Genomic DNA, 9,579 nt, shown 5'->3' with positions numbered 1-9,579 from the left:
AATAGAATCAAAGATAGAATTCTCTCTCTGATATAATGGTTCGATTTTTAAGTTCATCATAAATCCAGCATCCTGCTGTCACAGACTCCGTTCTTCTGCTAGAAAATCTGTATTCCTTAACCACAAATATAGCTTCCACCTTCAGATTTTTTCCTGCTTGTATCTTATCTGAGGCTAATATTTAGGCTCACCGTAGCCATGGCTAACAAACGATAATTCTTGTCTTTACCACGGTAAAGAAAGGCACAGTAGTCAACTGTATCTCATAAAGGGCTTTGCATTATCATTTCTTTGCCTATTTCACAGATGATGCACTTCATGAAATCTGTGAGTGATAGGCCTAACTGAACTCGTCACTCTCTCAGATATTTTTCTGCCAATCCATAGACTGTGCTGACCAGAGGCTGTCTTTCTGCAGTAAACTGTGTTTCGCCATCGGAGGAGCACCCAATCAGGTGGCCGGCAGTGCTACGGCATTCTTCCTCCAAATCACCTGCTGGATGTCGCCCTTGAGGTAACACATCTGTGTGTGCTTGTGTGTCCCTCTCTTTTTCTCTTCCTATTTTCTCTCTCTCTCTCTCTCTCTCTCTCTCTCTCTCTCTCTCTCTCTCTCTCTCTCTCTCTCTCTCTCGCTCTCGCTCTCCTCTCCTCCTTGCTCTCGCTCCTCGCTCTCGCTCTCGCTCTCGCTCTCGCTCTCTCTCTCTCTGCGCTCCGCTCTCGCTCTCTCTCTCTTTCCCTCTCTCTCCCTATTTTTCCCTCTTTCCCTATTTTCCTTCTCTGTGTCTTCAACTCCATCCCTCTGTTATCTCCTCCTCAGATCAACCTCGTTCCAGGCCTCCATGGTTTTGTTCATAGGAAGGGGCGTGGGGAGCCATGACCGACCCTGTTGTCGGCTTCTTCATCACCAAGAGCAAGTGGACCAGGATAGGCAGAGACTCATGCCCTGGTGAGGCCATACACACATCGATCACTGGTTGCACAGAGTGCACACACCTGGTTTCCCAAGGGAAAAAACAGCAGAGCAGCTCCATAGGACCACAGACCTTAGTGTTTGTATGCACTCTGAGAAATGCTACCTGTAAGTGCTAGGCTTCACATTTGGACACTATTGGATTATACTAAAGCTTTTCTCCGTGGCCAATGTGAGTGAAACTTTTTAAAAACAGGTCAACACTCGCAAGGCCGCCGGCCAGACGGAATACCAGGCGAGTTCTCAAAGCATGCGCAGACCAGCTGGCAAGTGTCTTCACTGGACTATTTTCAATCTCTCCTTGTCCCAGTCTGTAATCTCAACATGTTTCAAACTGACCATCATTGTCCCTGTTCCCAAGAACATCAAGGTAACCTGCCTAAATGACTATTGCCCTGTAGCACTCACATCTGTAATGAAGTGCTTTGAAAGGCTGGTCACTGAGTCATGACACACATCAGCACCACCATCCCAGACATCCTGGACCCCCTCCAATTCGTATACCGCCCCAACAGATCCACAGAGGACACAACTCAATTGCACTTCACACTGCCCTCTCCCCACCTGGACAAGAGGGGATATAACTATGTGAGAATGCTGTTCATAGACTACAGCCCAGTGTTCAACACAGACATAGTCCCTCCAAGCTCATCACCAAGCTAGGGAGCCTGGGACTGAACACCTCACTCTGCAATTGGATCCTGACTTCCTGACGGGACGACCCCCAGGTGGTAGAGGGTAGGAAACAACACCTCCGCCACGCTGACCCTCAACATGGTGGCCCCTCAGGAGTGTGTGCTTAGTCCCTCCTGTACTCCTGTTCAGCCACAACTGCGTGGTCACGTATGACTTCAACACCATCATCAAGTTTGCTGAATTCTGACCGGTGGTAGGGCTGATCACCGACGGCGATGAGACAGCCTACAGGGAGGAGGTCAGAGACTTGGCAGTGTGGTGCCATGACAGAACAACCTCTCCCTCAATGTCAATAAGACCAAAGATCTGATCGTGGACTACAGTAGAAAGAGGAGGGGAGAGCACGCCCCCATCCATATCGACGGGCTGTAGTGGAGCGGGTTGGAAGCTTCAAGTTCCTTGGTATCCATTTCACTAAGGATTTGATCCACACACACCCGCACAGTCGTGGAAGAGGGCACAAAAGCGCCTCTTCCCCTCAGGAGGTTAAAAATATTTGGCATGGCCCTCGATCCTCAAAATGTTCTACAGCTGCACCATCGATAGTATCCCGACTGGCTGCATCACCACTTGATATGGTAAATGCACCACCGTCGACCGCAAATCTCTACAGAGGGTAGTGCGGACAGCTCCAGTACACATCACTGGGGCCAAGCTCTCTGCCATCCACGACCTCTATATCAGGCGGTGTCAAAGAAAGGCCTGAAAAAATAGCCAAGGACTGCACCCAAGCCATAGACTGTTCACTCTGCTACCCTCCGGCAAACGGTACCGGAGCATTGGCTCTCTGACCAACAGGCGCCGAAACAGCTTCTACACCCCAAGCCATAAGATTTCTAAATAGCCATAAGATTGCTAAATAGTTCATTAATGGTTACCCAGACTATCTGCACTGACTCTGCACACTCACAATACTATACAGTATATACACAGTATATACACACTATATGCACACACTCACACACACACATTCACAGACACTACGTACACACACATAACACACACATAACACACACACACACACACACACACACATACAAACACACTTTCACACTCATCATATGCTGCAGCTACTGTGTTCTTTATTCTTATTCTTATCTATCACTTTACCCTGCCTTCATGTACATATCTACCTCAAATACCTCATACCTCTGCATACTCCCTGTATATATATATGTATTTTATTCTTCTTGTGTTACTATTTAAAAACAAATATTATTGTTTAACTCTGCATCGTTGAGGATGGGGTCTTTAGCAAGCATTTCACGGGTAAGTCTATACCCGTTGTATTCGAGCATATGACAAAATACAATATTTTTATTTTATATTTGTAAACCACAGCTGTACCTTATAACTGTAGACCTGCAGAGTGTTTACCAAAAGCACCACATCAAAACTTAACTGTAACCCTAGGTGTCAGCTCTAAAGGTTGTTTGTGTGTCAGCTCAAAGCTGTGTAAACGCATTGGCTTGACACACAACTCACTTACAATAAGTACTGGTTGAGTACTTAGTGCCGGATTCTGATGTGACTGAGGTAGTGATGTGTAAGCTCTATAAGCCATAGATTACTGAACAAGCTGACAGGCTGGAGAGAGACCAGATCACAGCATTACTGGATTTGATTACCACTGTATGTCTGTGTGTGTGTCCTGACTGTTTTTGTGGCAGAACACTGTGGCCCTGCCCGATTGTGTGTGTGTGATGATCATCACCTGGGGCGGCAGGTAGCTTAGTGGTTAAGAGCGTTGTGCCAGTAACCGAAAGGTCGCTGGTTCTAATCCCTGAGCGACTAGGTGAAAAATCTGTCGATGTGCTCTTGAGCAAGGCACTTAACCCTAATTGCTCCTGTAAGTCGCTCTGGATAAGAGCGTCTGCTAAATGACCAAAATGTAAAATCAGCACCGTGAGAAAGCCAGACCCTCCCTCAGTTAACTCCTGAAGGGGAAACCCCCCTCTAACTGTCAGACAGGAAGTCCCTGGACATGGGTTGTGACATCACAGACAGACAGAAAGGGATCAGTATCTGTGTCCTGAGCAGTTTGTGGCAGAACACCGGGGCTGTGCCCGGTTGTGTGTGTGGTTTATGGCTGCGCCCGGTTGGTACCCCTGGGTACTACTCTGTTTGTTATGTTAGGAGCCCGCAAGCCAGCCGAGAGGAACGTTTAGATAAAACTTGGACTCTCTGAGAGTGTGATGGAGCTGAAATTCTCTCCTTTGCTTTTGGTCTCAGTCTCTGTGTGTGTCTGCCTGGGTGCAGGTGTTTTGCCCTACTTCCCCTTTTACTGCCCATCCTGTGAGCCCATCTTACAGAACATTCTAATAGTCTATTCTAACATTATAACTGTTCCATTCAGTCACTGTGCCTTTTCAACCCTCCCATGACCAGCCTATACAGCAGCAGGCTCCAACCCCAGCCCCAGCGCTAGGCAGCCCTGTCACTCTCTCTTTTGTGGGCTGAACAATCACTAAGGACAGGGCCTCTGTGTCACAGGGAGAGCTGGAGTGTACCAGAACTCACCACTCTCTACCTCTCTCTACCTCTTTCTCCCTCGTTCTCTCTGTCCTCCTCTCTACCTCGTTCTCTCTCAGTTCTCTATCTCTCTCTTTCTCTATAATCCCCTTTTTCTCTCTTTCTATCTGTTAGATCAGCTTTAATATTGCGATATATACAGTACCAGTCAAAAGTTTGGACACACCTACTCATTCAAGTTTTTTACTATTTTCTACAATGTAGAATAATAGTGAAGACATCAAAACTATTAAAAACACATATGGAATCATGTAGTAACCAAAAAAGTGTTAAACAAATCAAAATATATTTGAGATTTGAGATTCTTCAAAGTAGCCACCCTTTGCCTTGATGACAGCTTTGCACACTCTTGGCATTCTCTCAACCAGATTCATGAGGGTAGTCACCTGGAATGCATTTAAATTACTGGTGTGCCTTGTTAAAGCAGTTAATTTGTGGAATTTCTTTCCTTCTTAATGCGTTTGAGCCAATCAGTTGGTATACAGAAGATAGCCCTATTTGGTAAAATACCAAATCCATATTATGGCAAGAACAGCTCAAATAAGCAATGAGAAACGACAGTCCATATTCAACCCCCCTCCCATCTATCTCTGAGACCATCCAGTTTGATTTCTATTTGCAATATATTTTTAACTGTGCTGTTTCACAAAAGTTCTGAACCTGTATACAGTGGGGGAAAAAAGTATTTAGTCAGCCACCAATTGTGCAAGTTCTCCCACTTAAAAAGATGAGAGAGGCCTGTAATTTTCATCATAGGAACACGTCAACTATGACAGACAAAAGGAGCATTTTTTTTCCAGAAAATCACATTGTAGGATTTTTATGAATTTATTTGCAAATTATGGTGGAAAATAAGTATTTGGTCAATAACAACAGTTTCTCAATACTTTGTTATATACCCTTTGTTGGCAATGACACAGGTCAAACGTTTTTTTGTAAGTCTTCACAAGGTTTTCACACACTGTTACTGGTATTTTGGCCCATTCCTCCATGCAGATCTCCCCTAGAGCAGTGATGTTTTGGGGCTGTCGCTGAGCAACACGGACTTTCAACTCCCTCCAAAGATTTTCTATGGGGGTTGAGATCTGGAGACTGGCTAGGCCAACCTCCAGGACTTCTTACTGAGCCACTCCTTCATTGCCCGGGCGGTGTGTTTGGGATCATTGTCATGCTGAAAGACCCAGCCACGTTTCATCTTCAATGCCCTTGCTGATGGAAGGAGGTTTTCACTCAAAATCTCACGATACATGGCCCCATTCATTCTTTCCTTTACACGGATCAGTCGTCTGGTCCCTTTACAGAAAAACAGCCCCAAAGCTTGATGTTTCCACCCCCATGCTTCACAGTAGGTATGGATGCAACTCAGCATTATTTGTCCTCCAAACACGAGCGAGTTGAGTTTTTACCAAAAAGTTCTATTTTGGTTTCATCTGACCATATGACTTTCTCCCAAATCCTCTTCTGGATCATCCAAATGCACTCCTAGCAAACTTCAGATGGGCCTGGACATGTACTGCTGTAAGCAGGGGACACGTCTACTTCTGCAGGATTTGAGTCTGGCGGCGTAGTGTGTTACTGATGGTAGGCTTTGTTACTTTGGTCCCAGCTCTCTGCAGGTCATTCACTAGGTCCCCTGTGTGGTTCTGGGATTTTTGCTCACCGTTCTTGTGATCATTTTGACCCCACGGGTGAGATCTTGCGTGGAGCCCCAGATCGAGGGAGATTATCAGTGGTCTTGTATGTCTTCCATTTCCTAATAATTGCTCCCACAGTTGATTTCTTCAAACCAAGCTGCTTACCTATTGCAGATTCAGTCTTCCCCAGCCTGGTGCAGGTCTACAATTTTGTTTCTGGTGTCCTTTGACAGCTCTTTGGTCTTGGCCATAGTGGAGTTTGGAGTGTGACTGTTTGAGGTTGTGGACAGGTGTCTTTAATACAGATAACAAGTTCAAACAGGTGCCATTAATACAGGTAACGAGTGGAGGACAGAGGAGCCTCTTAAAGAAGAAGTTACAGGTCTGTGAGAGCCAGAAATCTTGCTTGTTTGTAGGTGACCAAATACTTATTTTCCACCATAATTTGCAAATAAATTCATATAAAATCCTACAATGTGATTTTTCTGGATTTTTTTTCCTCAATTTGTCTGTCATAGTTGACGTGTACCTATGATGAAAATTACAGGCCTCTCTCATCTTTTTAAGTGGGAGAACTTGCACAATTGGTGGCTGACTAAATACTTTTTTTCCCCACTGTACATTTTACAGACATAGCATATTTTACATTAGTTATCTTGTTGTTTTTAGTCCCACCCTTCAGCTCCACTCAACCCCTCCCATCTATCTCTTAACACCATACATTTTTTATTTCTATTTGCCATATATTTTCAACTGTGCTGTGATGTTTCACAAAAGTTCTAAACCTTTCTATTCTCATAGTTTCTACAGATTGTAAATTTAAGATACATTTTTTGCTAAAATTATTATTATATTATTGATCGATTGACTATGACTTTTCAAATCACCCAGCAGTGCTATTTGCAGAGTTAGCTCCAGGTAAATATAGCAATTCTTTAGTCATTCCTAGACCTGCGACCAAAAACTATCTACATATGGACATTACCAAAAACGAATGATCTAATGATTCTGTCTCTTCGCAGCATAATCTGCAGAGCTGGGATGGTTGTATCCCCCATATACTGTAAGCATTTCGCTACACCCGCAATAACATCTGCTAAACACGTGTATGTGACAAATAAAATTTTATTTGATAAAATTTGATTTGATATAACTTTCTATTGGTAGCAAGAATTTTGTATATTAATTTAAATTGAACAATTCTAAGTTTTGAATCTGGCATCGTTTTGCGTATCAGTTCATAAACCATGTGTCATGGAATCGGTACATCGAAAATCTCTTCCCAACTATTTTGAAATCTATATGGCACAGCTGTCATTTTTTTTGTCCTTAAATGAAACTGGTGTACTTTTTTATTTACCACAATTGTCTTTAACCAATTTTGGTCTTTAATGCAGGGGACATTTTTGCAGTTATGCTGCAATTAGTTGGTTGTAATTTTGGGTAGAGCAGACATTTCCATATATTTTTTGTTAGCTGCATGTGTGACATAACTCCACCAGTCCTATTTATGAAATCATTTACAAAGATTATACATTTTTTAAACATTTTTTCCCAAAATAATGTTTTTTTTATCAATTAGTATATTTGAGTTTAACTACAATATTTGTTGTATTATTTCTTCTGTCTTTTCTGGCAGATTAAACTGAAATTGCAACCAACTTTCTCTGTCTTGTTTTAAAAATAGGGACATTTTGGAGATTATTTCATATACAAATAACTGAAAGTGAGAGGTTGTAAAAAAGGCCATTCTTGAACATGGGGTGAGACATTCTTACTAATCTGCTAGAGAACCAGTTTGGATTTAAGTATAACTTTTGTATGACTGAAGCCTTTAGTGAGAGGTCTAATGCTTTAATATTTAATAATTTCTGCCCTCTGAGTTCATATTCATTATATAAATATGCCCATTTAATTTTGTCTGGCTTGGCGTTTAAAAAAAAATGGAATATTTTTTGCTCATATAATTTAAAAAAACTGGTCACTAGGGTGTAGGCAAGGCCATAAGCAAATAGGTAATCTGGGATATGACCAAAGAGTTAATCAGGGTGATTTTTCCACAAATAGACAGGTATTTTATTTTCAATGGTAGTGTTGTGGAAATCCTTACACAGGGACACTCAAAGTCAATCTTAAAATGAATCATTGTTTATTGGAGAGGTTCCAACAAACTTAATGCACCATAGTGAACATCTGTCAGAAGCTCTAATGGGGCAGTCCCGTTAGTTCTCATATATACTGCAGACAAGTCATATTTGCATGATTTAGCTTATTCATGATTAATTAATCATTAACGTTTGCCTTATTCATGTGACAGACCAATACCTCACAAGGCTTCTTCTCTAAGCTGAGACGTTGAAACTGAGATATCAAAACAAGGGTCTGGGCGTACTGCCAAATTTCAGATACTTATAGTGAGGGTTCGTTCAATCAGTCACTTGCATGAACACAGAAATTGGTTTATAGAAAAGCACAAACATAGAACATAGAAATTGGTAAATAGAAAAGCACAAACATAATAATTTCCATCACAGTAGCAATATCTTATCTATTTTTGCTAACTTTCTATTAAAATGTATTGTAGTGAGATCATTTATTTATTTTGGGGTATGAATACCGAGTATGTCCACATCACCGTCAGACCATAATATAGTACACTTATCATAATTTGGTTGTAATCCAGAGAGGTTAGAAAAAGTATTTAGATCCTCTATGAGGTTGTGGAGGGATCCAAATAGTGGATTTAAAAGAAAACATGAATCATCAACGTACAATGATACCTTTGTTTTTAAGCCCTGGATTTCTAGCCCCTTGATATTATTGTTGGATCTCATTTTAATAGCTAACATATCGATGGCCATAATAAATAGATATGCCGATAGTGGACAACCTTGTTTTACTCCTCTTGACAGTTTAATACTTTCTGAGAAGTAGCCATTATTTACTATTTTACACCTAGGGTTACTATACATAACTTTAACCAACTGTATAAGAGACTCTCAAAAATTGAAATATTCCAGGCATTTATTTATAAATTCCAGTGGTACTTGATGAAAAGCATTTTCAAAGTCAGCTATGAGTACCAGGCCTAGTTTCCCAGATTTTTCATAGTGTTCTATTGTTTCCAGTACTTGTCTTATATTTTCTCCAATGTATCGTCCATGTAAAAAAAAGGATGAATAATATCCGACAATACCTTTCTAATTCTATGCGCTATGCATTTTGCTAGAATTTTTGCATCATAACACTGAAGTGTAAGGGGCCTCCAATTTTTTTAAATGGACTGGATCTTTATATTTACCACTTGGGTCCTGTTTCAGTAATAATGAAATCAGACCTTCTTGTTGAGTATCTGATAATCTACCATTTTTATAGGAGTGGTTAAAACATGCTAATAACGGTCCTCTGAGTACATCAAAAAAGGTTTGGTATACCTCAACTGGTATGCCATCCAACCCTGGAGTTTTTCCGGACTTTAAGGCTTTAATTGCATCAAGAAGATGCTAATTTTACATTATTAATAGAAAAAAAATCCATACAATTTACTTTCTATCTGTTCTTAGTTAAACTGAATTCCAGGGCAGGACAGGTCTGGAGTTAGGGCAACAAGAGCAGAGGGGGTGGGGTTTAGTATGAGGATGGGGGTCAAACACCTTGGGGTCCTATCAGGTCAAAGGTTAGAGTTCAGGTCCATTTTGGAAATGTTTTGGCATTGTCACCAAAACAACGTGACTGTGGCTATTTGGG

The 9,579-nt window shown here is 41.5% G+C and overlaps 1 pseudogene; it reads left to right on the top strand.

Annotated features, from left to right (window-relative positions):
* Positions 1–365: 365 nt before the first annotated feature.
* The window catches only part of LOC123489047, a 43,210-nt pseudogene continuing 33,996 nt past the window's right edge, over positions 366–9,579 (top strand).

Source organism: Coregonus clupeaformis, unplaced genomic scaffold, assembly GCF_020615455.1.
Source record: "Coregonus clupeaformis isolate EN_2021a unplaced genomic scaffold, ASM2061545v1 scaf2714, whole genome shotgun sequence".
NCBI lineage: Eukaryota > Metazoa > Chordata > Actinopteri > Salmoniformes > Salmonidae > Coregonus > Coregonus clupeaformis.
This window is presented reverse-complemented; position numbering and strand designations above follow the sequence as displayed.